Raw genomic sequence first — 13,695 nt, forward strand, 5'->3', positions numbered from 1 at the left:
GGACCAAAACGTCGCCGTCCCCTCACATTCTAGTGTGTGGTCTTGTCATCACCGAAGTATAATAACACAAGCAGCAATCTTCAAGAGTCAAGCCAACAGTAAAGACAACAACGACAGCAACCAACAAGAACGCTGCAAACTACCTGGAGGTGCGTACTGTACTCCTGAGATTGATTGACTGAAGAAGATTAAGCCACCCCCAAGAGGTGGCACGGGCATGAATAGCCCGTGAGAATATATATACATGCTATAACAAACTTATGGCCACGGGAGACATCTCCCGTCACGCAGGGTGCAGTCGCACCTCCACAGATCTCCAGTATCAGCTCTTGATACTGGTAATGGCTCAAAAGGGCCACCACTTACGGGCTATTCATGCCCGTGTCACCTTTTGGGTGGCTTAATCTTTACCAATCAACTTATGGTGAGAGGTTTGACCCCTTCCCATTCATACATGCCCAAAACATTAAATATGTATTAACTTGCTACAGATAATAAAACGTGGTTGACATTTACAAGTAAAACGCCAAGTCCGCCCGCTCCTGTGCCAGGTAAGGTCACTACGGGCTCACCATAGCCCGTGCTACTTGCCCCGCTCCTGTGCCAGGTAAGTTACGGGCTCACCATAGCCCGTGCTACTTGCCCCGCTCCTGTGCCAGGTAAGTTACGGGCTCACCATAGCCCGTGCTACTTGGAACTTGTTCCGAGAAGCTTAATCTATAACAACAACAGCCAAGTCCGCATAATACCACTCACAGTCCAGAATGCAAGACAATGTGATTTTAATTATCTAACATTTATGTCTTGTGTCCTGTCACATCTGAGTAAGACGCCGAAAGGCAGCCATTCCGGACCCCTCCTAGATCACCTCTTCATTGATTGATTGATAAAGATTAAGCCACCCAAAAGGTGGCACGGGCATGAATAGCCCGTAAGTGGTGGCCCTTCTGAGCCATTACCAGTATCAAGAGCTGATACTGGAGATCTGTGGAGGTGCGACTGCACCCTGCGTGACGGGAGATGTCTCCCGTGTCACCTCTTCACTCGTGTTGATGATGATATCCTCATAATGCATCCGGAGTATGCCAGTGCAGACTGCCTATCACATGCCTCTGTATGACTAAGCATCCTGTGTGATGGGGATTTGTTAGCGTCACGTAGCTAGCTTTTTTGACACACTGTACTCACCTTCATATAGTCTAGCGTAGCTGCGCAAATGCAGATGTACCTAATATATTAATTAATAAAAAAAAGAGGCTCGGCCGCCAGTGAGGGACCGACACCACCAACCTACGGTAATATTAACGATTCAGAGACCACATTAAAAAAAAGCCCCCCCCTCCCCTACCCACCACAAGCACAATACACACCTTACTTTGAAGTTAAGATCTCCACCCCCCCCCCACCCACCCCACCGTTTCCTAGACCCCACAAAACGGATATCTTAACACTCATTATACACTCTGGGCCGTTGTACCCTCATTATATACTCTGGGCCGTTGTACTCCCACAACTACTATTTAACCACAATGTATGAAAAAAAATGGGGGACAGCCAAGACACGATTTTCCCAGCACCTATATTCTCGTTGATATGAAGGCGGAGTCCCGCGGGAAGAACCGTACAACCCGTCCTCCTCATAAATCGTCGCATTTTGACCCATACTCTAAGACCAGAAATTATCGTACTAGAAAATGGTAGCGTCTCGCGAAACTGACGTACTGGCTCGTTTTCTGTTTTGGGTCCTCTGGTAGGTTAAGATAAGAGGCACTTTAGTACCATAGTTTCTTCACTTTGGGAATCCTTAGGAGGACGGGCCTGACATACAAGCCAACTGCCCTGCGTCCGCTGACACTCCCACCGTCCCCCCCAGAGGTCCACTGGTATCCCATGAACGAACGCATGAAGGGCACACATCGCCTAATACATCCAACTTCCTACAGAGTTAAACAGCTCAGAGTTACGTAGAGAACGTCCTAATCCAATGACTGACCCAACACCGTGTTTGGCTACCGGCCGACGCATTCCGACAAGGACCTGCCATTCACAGCCAATTCCCGTGAAGACAAAAGCTCCCCAGTCAGCCAATACACTTGCGAGTATGAAGACATATCGGCAACGCCACTAATGGTCTCCGGGTGCGTGATGTGTAGGTTATAGCTGTCTAAAGCTCCTGAGACTGATGGATGCCTACTCCTCATCTAGCTGTCTAAACCAGTGGACATGGTGGCAGAGGAATCATTGACCTCAAGAATGCTATCCGCCAATAGCCCCCGAGGTACGAAGATGAATATTGACCTAAGCTAATGAGAAAATGTATACATATGAGAACAATTGACGGTGACGTCAGTTTCATCCAACTGCCAGCAAGCTGGAGCGATCAGCTGCCAACGTAAACAATGACCTTAGCCAATCAGCGTTAACACTGTGGTTATCAGCTGGTGGCGCCTTTGAGCTGCCTGGCGCCACCACCAGCCTCGAAATATTGTTTATTGTTTGTGATGTGTGTATATGTATGTATTAACACGATGTACTGAACGGGGTGAGAATAGCTTGAGCTACCTCATCCCTTTGTGTGTATTTTACCTCAATAAACTTACTTCAATTTCAATTTCAACCAGCCTCGCCTCCTCAACACACACCAAACATGCTCTCTAACACACTATATCTTCACATAAATATTTCTAACGCGGGAGGAGGACATCTCTTAACAGTTTTAAATATCTACCTTGAGCAGTACTGCAATAATAAGCCATTAAACAACCCACACGACGTTCAGGTGTTGTGACTCTACAACACTGATTAAGTTAGTTATTAATTATTTAAAGATACCAAACTCAATTTTACGGTCAACGGCAAATATTATATATATATATATATATATATATATATATATATATATATATATATATATATATATATATATATATATATATATATATATATATATATAGCAATGCGGATGAAAAGTCACAATAACGTGGATGAAAAATGTTGACCAAGCCAGATTCACTAAAGCACTTACGCAAGCACTTACGAGCCTGTACATCTTTTCCCAATCTTTGGTGGCTTTGTTTACAATTATTAAACAGTTAATGAGCTCGGAAGCACCAGGAGGCTGTTTATAACAATAACAACAGTTGAATGGCAAGTTTTCATGCTTGTAAACTGTTTAATAAATGTAACCAAAGCCGTCAAAGATTGAGGAAAGATGTACACGTTCGTAAGTGCTTGCGTAACTGCTTTCGTGAATCTGGCCCCAGATGCTACTAGGTTAGAGATTAGGTTGAAGCCACAGGTATGCTACAGGTGTGGCTGCAACCTTGCACTGCAACAAAAGCATGATTATCGACCTTGTCCTCACACTCTCACACACACACACACACACACACACACACACACACACACACACACACACACACACACACACACACACACACACACACACACACACAAACTGGACGCCACACCGTCATTCATTCATTCATTTTTTTTCTAAGACCTCAAGAACGATGCCAGCAACTCGGGCCATGCACAAAGAAGGTGGTCTCAGAGATGCATCTCTCCCAGAGGCCAGAATGGACGCATTTCATGAAAAAATACGACGCTATCTGAGCCCAAGAGACGCGGTGGGTTAGCACTGTGTTGAGGTGACGGGGCCTACTACTGATGGCGGCCACACCACTGGTCGTGCGAGGCAGACTTAATGACAACTGCGTCCCGGTGATCTTCCATATACAGTCCTCTGAAGGTTGGGCGCTATCACCTTCGCTACGGCCATTCACAACTGGTTCCTCTCGGCTCCACTTGACCACACTACTCGTACACACGGCCCTGTGGGACCCCTACTCGTACACACGGCCCTGTGGGACCCCTACTCGTACACACGGCCCTGTGGGACCCCTACTCGTACACACGGCCCTGTGGGACCCCTACTCGTACACACGGCCCTGTGGGACCCCTACTCGTACACACGGCCCTGTGGGACCCCTACTCGTACACACGGCCCTGTGGGACCCCTACTCGTACACACGGCCCTGTGGGACCCCTACTCGTACACACAGCCCTGTGGGACACTACTCGTACACACGGCCCTGTGGGACCCCTACTCGTACACACGGCCCTGTGGGACCCCTACTCGTACACACGGCCCTGTGGGACCCCTACTCGTACACACGGCCCTGTGGGACACTACTCGTACACACGGCCCTGTGGGACCCCTACTCGTACACACGGCCCTGTGGGACCCCTACTCGTACACACGGCCCTGTGGGACCCCTACTCGTACACACGGCCCTGTGGGACCCCTACTCGTACACACGACCCTGTGGGACCCCTACTCGTACACACGGCCCTGTGGGACCCCTACTCGTACACACGGCCCTGTGGGACCCCTACTCGTACACACGGCCCTGTGGGACCCCTACTCGTACACACGGCCCTGTGGGACCCCTACTCGTACACACAGCCCTGTGGGACCCCTACTCGTACACACAGCCCTGTGGGACCCCTACTCGTACACACAGCCCTGTGGGACCCCTACTCGTACACACAGCCCTGTGGGACCCCTACTCGTACACACAGCCCTGTGGGACCCCTACTCGTACACACAGCCCTGTGGGACCCCTACTCGTACACACAGCCCTGTGGGACCCCTACTCGTACACACAGCCCTGTGGGACCCCTACTCGTACACACAGCCCTGTGGGACCCCTACTCGTACACACAGCCCTGTGGGACCCCTACTCGTACACACAGCCCTGTGGGACCCCTACTCGTACACACAGCCCTGTGGGACCCCTACTCGTACACACAGCCCTGTGGGACCCCTACTCGTACACACAGCCACAGGGACCCCTACTCGTACACACAGCCCTGTGGGACCCCTACTCGTACACACAGCCCTGTGGGACCCCTACTCGTACACACAGCCCTGTGGGACACTACTCGTACACACAGCCCTGTGGGACACTACTCGTACACACAGCCCTGTGGGACTCCTACTCGTACACACAGCCCTGTGGGACCCCTACTCGTACACACAGCCCTGTGGGACCCTACTCGTACACACAGCCCTGTGGGACCCCTACTCGTACACACAGCCCTGTGGGACCCCTACTCGTACACACAGCCCTGTGGGACCCCTACTCGTACACACAGCCCTGTGGGACCCCTACTCGTACACACAGCCCTGTGGGACACTACTCGTACACACAGCCCTGTGGGACACTACTCGTACACACAGCCCTGTGGGACTCCTACTCGTACACACAGCCCTGTGGGACCCTACTCGTACACACGGCCCTGTGGGACCCCTACTCGTACACACGGCCCTGTGGGACCCCTACTCGTACACACGGCCCTGTGGGACCCCTACTCGTACACACAGCCCTGTGGGACCCCTACTCGTACACACAGCCCTGTGGGACCCCTACTCGTACACACAGCCCTGTGGGACCCCTACTCGTACACACAGCCCTGTGGGACCCCTACTCGTACACACAGCCCTGTGGGACCCCTACTCGTACACACAGCCCTGTGGGACACTACTCGTACACACAGCCCTGTGGGACACTACTCGTACACACAGCCCTGTGGGACCCCTACTCGTACACACAGCCCTGTGGGGCCCGCTTCTTTCCCACAAACTCGAAACTGGTCCACAAAATTATAATATATTGGCATATTGTGCATATATAGGCCTAGGTTAGGTTAGGTGTTTAGGTTCTGTTGGCGATTATTTGTGTTTGTAGTACGTGGGTGAAGCATTTACAGCGTTGTGGTTCGAACATAATTCGTCAATAAAGCACTTGTTCCGGAAGTGTTCGAACGTCAACAGTTGTGAGACGCATGTAAACCGTTTTTAACTCATAAACAGGGGGGTTTGGCGGCTGGACTAACGGGGCTTGGAACTTTGTATGCGCGGACGAGCTGCACCCACCCATACTCACTCACAATACACACGCATACATCTCCAGTATACACCTTTTGTATTGAATCCCCGCATGAAGAAACAAACAAAAACTAGACAGTACAGGGGGTTTGGCGGGTGCATGGAATCACTTTTGGGTCTTTGTTTGGAGGACGGGCTGCACAACTGATGACGTCCGAACACTTCCGGAACAAGTGCTTCACTCACGTCCTCTGTTCGAATCACAATTCCATAAATGCTTCACCCACGTACTTCAAATCCTGTGGCAATGGGTATGACCAACAGGTGAGCGGAAGTGACAAAATCAACGATCACACTCGAAAAGGCTTAGCAGTGGTGAATGGAAATGTCAAGATATAGTGCCAGACTGAACTTGACCGAGTCGGAGGGCGGAGGGCCAGGCACCTTTCACACCCTGACCTACTGAGTCCTGGCTAACAGTGAATGTGACGCCCGCCTCTGATACATTAGCACCGCTCCTGTGCCAGGTAAGTCCACTACGGGCTCACCATAGCCCGTGCTACTTGGAACTTGTTCAGAGTAGCTGAATTTATAACAAATAACGAAGGCGACGTTGGAACGCGTACCTGTACGGCCGGCGACAACGCCTCCGGCCAGTAACGCAGCCTCCGGCCAGTAACGCAGCCTCCGGCCAGTAACGCAGCCTCCGGCCAGTAACGCAGCCTCCGGCCAGTAACGCAGCCTCCGGCCAGTAACGCAGCCTCCGGCCAGTAACGCAGCCTCCGGCCAGTAACGCAATCCTCGCAGCCTGATCATTTAACGAACGAGTCGCTGTGTTCTTCCTCGGCCAAGGTTCATGAAGCACTGGAGATGCTTGCCATTCAACAGGCTGCTGGAGGGACCTCCACCTCTCACACAACCCTTCACATTAACTCTCCTTCCTTCCTCGTCAACGAAGATCCATGGACCCTCAAATCTCCACTGAATATCATAATTATATTACCTTTTTTTTATTTGGCAAAGGAACTGTATGGTTTCATGAACCTTGGGGAGCCAGTCGGCCGAGCGGACAGCACGTTGGTCTTGTGATCCTGTGGTCCTGGGTTCGATCCCAGGCGCCGGCGAGAAACAACGGGCAGTTTCTTTCACCCTATGTCCCTGTTACCTAGCAGTAAAATAGGTACCTGGGTGTTAGTCAGCTGTCACGGGCTGCTTCCTGGGGGTGGAGGCCTGGTCGAGGACCGGGCCGCGGGGACACTAAAGCCCCGAAATCATCTCAAGATAACTTCAAGATGGTATGTATTGACAAAATTAATATTTTTTTCTTTCGGTATATAGCATTTGGAATGTTTACTAGAATAACTATTTTTAAACAAAAATCACAGGTATGCATTAGGAGGCCTGGTCGACGACCGGGCCGCGGGGACACTAAGCCCCGGAAGCACCTCAAGGTAACCTCAAGGTATGCAAGAATATATTGGTTTGGCAAGGGACCGACTTTAGATTAATGATTGATAGCGATTAAGCCACCCAAGAGATGGCACGGGCATGAATAGCCCGTAAGTGGTACGACCAACTTTAGGGGTCTAAAGTAGATTAAATACAGTAGTTTAAATACAGTAGTTTAAATACAGGACGACACCGCTCCTGTGTCAGGTAAGCTACGGGCTCACCATAGCCCGTGCTACTTGGAACTTGTTCCGAGTAGCTTAATCTATAACAACAACAAACAATACAGGACGAGCATGTTTCACATCATCTCGAGGTTACCTTCAGGTGATTCCAGAGATAAAAATTGATTTATCAAAATGGCCTCGTTGAAAAGCAGAAGTGCAATAGGTACTATCATACACAAGACAGTCTGAACTATAGACTGAAGCAAACATATATCATGGTTACAATCAATGTTTCTATGTACGAATATGTAAAAACAACTTTCTATTGTGCACTGCCACACAAGGGCAGGGATGGGTTCACAAGAGATGCAGTTTAAAAAAATATATAAATAAAATTGTTCTTCATTCTTTAAAATGGACAAGTATATTTGGGATAAATTGTTAGGATGTCTTCCAGCACACCAGATTCAGAGATAAGTATCAACCGACCTATCACGGTGTTCAAGAGAACTTTACAAACACCTCCAAAGGATACCCGATCAATCAGGCTAAGATTCATACCTCAGGTCGCTAGCAGCTGCCTCCAACAGCCTGGTTGACCAGCCCATCAATCAGGAGGCCTGACCAGAGACCAGGTCGCGGGGACGTTGATCACCAGGACCAACAACAGGTGGACAACAGGTACGTTGTCTGGTCAACCAGGCTGTTACACGCTGCTGTTCGCAGTCTTACATATAAATTATACCCCGGTTGATCGGGTATTCCTTGAAGGTGTTAATCAAGTTACCTTAAGAACAGGGAGAGGGCTGGGCAAGTAATGTCTCATATTTAGAGGGTGTTGCAGAGTCCCTTAATGTTTATAGAAGTGTGTGCGTACAAATTACATTTCTTCATTTCAAAATGGGCTATTTTCCAGTCTAGGCGCTTTTCTGGCGAATGAAAATTGTGGTGAATTTGCTATCCCGCGGGTAAAGTTTGGCGTGTTTTGGTTGGCGATTTTATGGTTGGAAATGGCGTACGTGGGCGTGGTGGTAGTATGGAGGTGGCTGTTCTAACCAGCCCCACGCCCACGACCGCCCACACACTGGCTAGGACCCAAAGAGCCAGAGCTCAACCCCCGCAAGCACAACTAGGTGACTACACGCCTCTCTATCTGCCCATACAATCTGCTACCCGCGGTGAAGAAGGGGTCCTCTCGCCTCCTTGTCCCCTTCACACCCCCTCCCACACCCATCTCGGGCCCTCACCCGCAGATATACACATGTAAGAACATCCACTTCCCCCAACGCTGCTCACACACCGCCCCGCCCCGCCCACACCCACCACAGACGGACGCTCCTCCACCCACTCTCGCCATATACAGCGGCAACATGTAAATATGCTACACCGAGTCGGGTTAACAAAGATCAATGGCATGAAAACACAAATGCACTTCCACTACCTCTCCAGCGTTGGCTGTGTGTGTGTCCGAGTGTCCTCAGACCGGCCGCAGTTAGTACACAATAACGAGAGTATTATGGTGGTCCCAGCAACAAAGAAGAAGGATATTAGACCAAGGCTCGGACGGCTGTTGTGTTTGCATGAGTCGAGTGACACAATACTGTCAGACGGCACGAGTCTGGTGTCGAGTGATGAGCCGCCTCATGCAGCCGGTCAGTCCCGACACACACATACCTGGCACCACACAATGATCAATATGTACAGGTGAGCACGTACATGTACTTCTTAATATATATACATATGGTGTACGTGTCATACAGACAAGTATGAACGCCACAATAGAGTATCGTCGGCAGCATCTATGGTACGTTTCCCCTCACAGTCAGTCACAGCCCAACTTGCGCGCACACATCCTCCTTTCGGGTCGGGTCGGGTCGGGTCGGGTCGGGTCGGGTCGGCACCCTGCAACAGCTGATACTGCCCCAGCCCAGCGTACATTCCCGCCGGGTTCACGTGCTCTGAATCCATGCAGTAGATCTACAACCCACTTTACCAGCACCACACAACCAGCCACAGTATTACACTGGCAGCGGGAGGGTATGCCTCTCCTGGGGCATACCTAGAACATACCTAGAAAGGGTTTAAAGAGTTCTTCTACTCCCCGAGCCCGGCCCGGGGCCAGGCTTTAGGTGGTGCCCAACATTACCGTCCACCCCAGGAAGGGAAGAAGACTCGTTTATACTTTAGGCTGCGAGAGAAGAACTTTTCTAAATGCATCAATAAGTAAAATACGTCCACGGTACCCTTGAAATCTCAATAGGCCAGTTTTACTACGCGTCATTAACGTGTCATCACTATACATGGTTACTATTACTACATTACCATCGCCCCCCCCCTTATCCCCTCCCCCTACACTAGACATCACAAGATGGTACCTGAACTTGTACCAAAACAGGGACAGAACTCTGTATTAATGCCTCGCCAACTGCGTCACACGTCAACACTAACTATACTTGACAACCCAACATCATCATCCTGTTCAACACTTCCTCCCTTTCTCTCTCTCTCCACTTTTCCTGTCACATACACAGCCCCAGATAACTCCCCCCCCCCCACACACACACACACTCCCGACCGACCGACCCTCTCCACCTCCCTAATACACACACAATGTTGTTGTTTTCGAGCCAGCAACTCGGAACAAAAAGTTCCAAGTAGCACGGGGCTATGGTGAGCCCGTAGTGGACTTACCTGGCACAGGAGCGGGGCTGTAACTGCAACCCACCCACCCACCCACACCCACACTATAACACTATAACACTCATTACGGCTGTTTCTCCATTAACTCACACCCCCCCCCCTCCCCCCAACACTCCACACTTGCATCCACTCACATTACCAGATAAAGGGACAAGTGGCGATAACGTAGAAGATAAGGATAGGTATAACAATAACTATAACAATAACAATAACTATAACAGTGTTTCCAGGTGAGAGAGACTAGAATGTGTGATCACAGCCACAAGATGGAAACAAACGAGCCAGAGAAAGGCACAATTAAGCCCTCGAACTCAGGTATGAATGAGCTCGGGGTCAAGAGGTTATGGAATCTACCACACCATTCACAGCTCCAAGAGAAAGTATGACTACTTGAACGACTGTATGCAACAGGAATCATGACTATGAGGCGGGGCTCTAGAGCTATAGTCCTCCGAGAAATACGCGAGTCGTAAACGCCGCGGCATAAATTGTTACAAATAAAAGTTAATTCACAGCCCCCGCCGGCGGCCCTTACAACAGCAGCCTGGACAGGTGGAGACACAGATGACAGCCAACGCCTACCCACCCACCCACCCACCCACCAGCCCGCCTGAACCAAAAAACCAGCCCGCCCGCCCCCGAAGCCGCCGCCTAGACACACCACCGCAAGAAAAATAAGACGAGAAGAATGTAAATATATGAACAAGTGAACGCAGGTTTGCTCAGACGATGATGTTCTGACGAGTGTGTACAGAAGCAGCCAGGGACGGCCGCCCTCACAACCAGACAGCCACATGCCCTTCAATACAAGAAAGACCGAAATGCCCAGCCAGGTTCCAATAACCCTTCCGTTACGACGGAGAGCAAATAACGACGGCAGACGAGACGGGACGCCATATATGGAGGTAGATAAATAAGGGCATTCTGGAGTATCTGTCCTGGGTATCTGGAACCCACGGCACCTCTCAGTAGGTCCTGGGTATCTGGAACCCACGGCACCTCTCAGTAGGTCCTGGGTATCTGGAACCCACGGCACCTCTCAGTAGGTCCTGGGTATCTGGAGCCCACGGCGCCTCTCAGTAGGTCCTGGGTATCTGGAGCCCACGGCGCCTCTCAGTAGGTCCTGGGTATCTGGAACCCACGGCACCTCTCAGTAGGTCCTGGGTATCTGGAGCCCACGGCGCCTCTCAGTAGGTCCTGGGTATCTGGAGCCCACGGCGCCTCTCAGTAGGTCCTGGGTATCTGGAGCCCACGGCGCCTCTCAGTAGGTCCTGGGTATCTGGAACCCACGGCACCTCTCAGTAGGTCCTGGGTATCTGGAGCCCACGGCGCCTCTCAGTAGGTCCTGGGTATCTGGAGCCCACGGCGCCTCTCAGTAGGTCCTGGGTATCTGGAACCCACGGCACCTCTCAGTAGGTCCTGGGTATCTGGAGCCCACGGCACCTCTCAGTAGGTCCTGGGTATCTGGAGCCCACGGCACCTCTCAGTAGGTCCTGGGTATCTGGAGCCCACGGCGCCTCTCAGTAGGTCCTGGGTATCTGGAGCCCACGGCGAGTAGGTCCTGCAGCTACACACGCCGTCAACTCTTGAACTAACACACACAAATCCCACTAACGTGATATATAATGATAAAATCCACTAGAGCTCTGAGGTGGCCGCGAACCCGCGACCAAGGCATTGCCAGCCGCATACTCTACCACTGTACCAACGTAACGCGAAAGTCATACATTGCGGTTATGTATGTCATACATACTGTACCACCACTGACTGGCAAGTCAGAGGTGGTGCAGTGTTAAGAGTATACAGATGGCGATGCCTGGGTCGCAGGTGGATAGTGGATTTTATCTTGAATTAATGTTGTAAGTGCTGGCAGCAGCAATGGGCGTGGATCAAGTAATCAATCCATCACCAACGTATGATGATAAACACACGAGAATGTGCCGGCAACAGGTTTGGGAGGATCACCTCGTTAACTAGGCGTAAACTCCAAGGCTATATTAGGCTACATTCCTCTCGTTCTCAGCCACCATTTGGTCCACGGGAGACATCTCCCGTCACGCAGAGTGCAGTCGCGCCTCCACAGATCTCCAGTATCATCTTTTGATACTGATAATGGCTCAAAAGGGCCACCACTTACGGGCTATTCATGCCCGTGCCACATCTTGGGTGGCTTAATCTTCATCAATCAATCATCAATCGTTCTCAGCGCTTGACTAAAACCGACGACTAGAAAGAAGACGAGAGAGATACCAAATAATATACAAGTCGAAAATACTGGAGGGCCAGGTCCCAAATCTACACAATAAAATAACTACATACTGGAGTGAACGATATGGAAGAAAATGCAGAATAGAACCGGTGAAGAGCAGGGGTGCCATAGGCACCCTGCCATAGGCCCCTGCCATAGGCCCCTGCTGATTGTGCCATAGGCACAATCAGAAAACACTGTATGAACATCAGAGGTCCACGGTTGTTCAATGTCCTCCCAGCGAGCATAAGAAATATGGTCGGAACAACCATGGACATCTTCAAGAGAAAACTAGATCATTTTCTCCAAGGAGTGTCGGACCAACCGGGCTGTGGTGGGTATGTAGGCCTGCAGGCCGCTGCAAGCAACAGAATAGTGGACCGCCATCTGTCCCTTCCCACTCTCCGTACAACACCTCCAAGCTGCCGGAGACGTTGCATGGAAAGGGATGGGGTTTGGAGGAGAGGTAAGGGAAGGGAAGGAGTTAGGGGAGGAGGGAGGGAAGTGGCGAGAAGAAGGAAGGCAATGGGACAGCGAGGGAACAGGCGCGAAATTAACGGAAGAGGAAGAAAAGGAAGAAGTGACAGTAAGGAAAGGTGAGACGTAGGTAGGAAAGGAGAAGACACATCAGGGTCAAGGGATAAGAGGTGAGGGAATTAGCGAAGACGATGAGAGAAGGTCCTGATAAAATACCATAATTGTCTCACACACGGGCTCACCATAGCCCGTGCTACTTGGAACTTATTGTTCCAGGTAGCAAATCTTTAACAACGTCTCACATAGCCCAGGGGATCCGGGTGTGAATGGTAGGGTGTTCGGGTGTGAATGGTGTGGTGTTCGGGTGTGTGGTAGGGTGTTCGGGGGCGTGGTGGGGGGTGTTCGGGGCGTGGTGGGGGGTGTTCGGGTATGTGGTGGGGGTGTTCGGGTATGTGGTGGGGGTGTTCGGGTATGTGGTGGGGGTGTTCGGGGGCGTGGTGGGGGTATTCGGGGGCGTGGTGGGGGTGTTCGGGGGCGTAATGGGGGTGTTCGGGGGCGTGGTGGGGGTGTTCGGGGGCGTGGTGGGGGGTGTTCGGGTGTGCGGTGGGGTGTTCGGGTGTGCGGTGGGGGTGTTCGGGTGTGCGGTGGGGGTGTTCGGGTGTGCGGTGGGGGTGTTCGGGTGTGCGGTGGGGGTGTTCGGGTGTGCGGTGGGGGTGTTCGGGTGTGCGGTGGGGGTGTTCGGGTGTGCGGTGGGGGTGTTC

General features: G+C 51.3%; 1 protein-coding gene across 1 annotated transcript in view; it reads right to left on the reverse strand.

Moving 5' to 3' along the window:
• Nucleotides 1–13,695, reverse strand: part of LOC138356891 (uncharacterized) — a 418,031-nt gene that overhangs the window by 167,675 nt on the left and 236,661 nt on the right. The gene's annotated exons all lie outside the window — the stretch shown is intronic.

Source organism: Procambarus clarkii, chromosome 7, assembly GCF_040958095.1.
Source record: "Procambarus clarkii isolate CNS0578487 chromosome 7, FALCON_Pclarkii_2.0, whole genome shotgun sequence".
Lineage (NCBI taxonomy): Eukaryota > Metazoa > Arthropoda > Malacostraca > Decapoda > Cambaridae > Procambarus > Procambarus clarkii.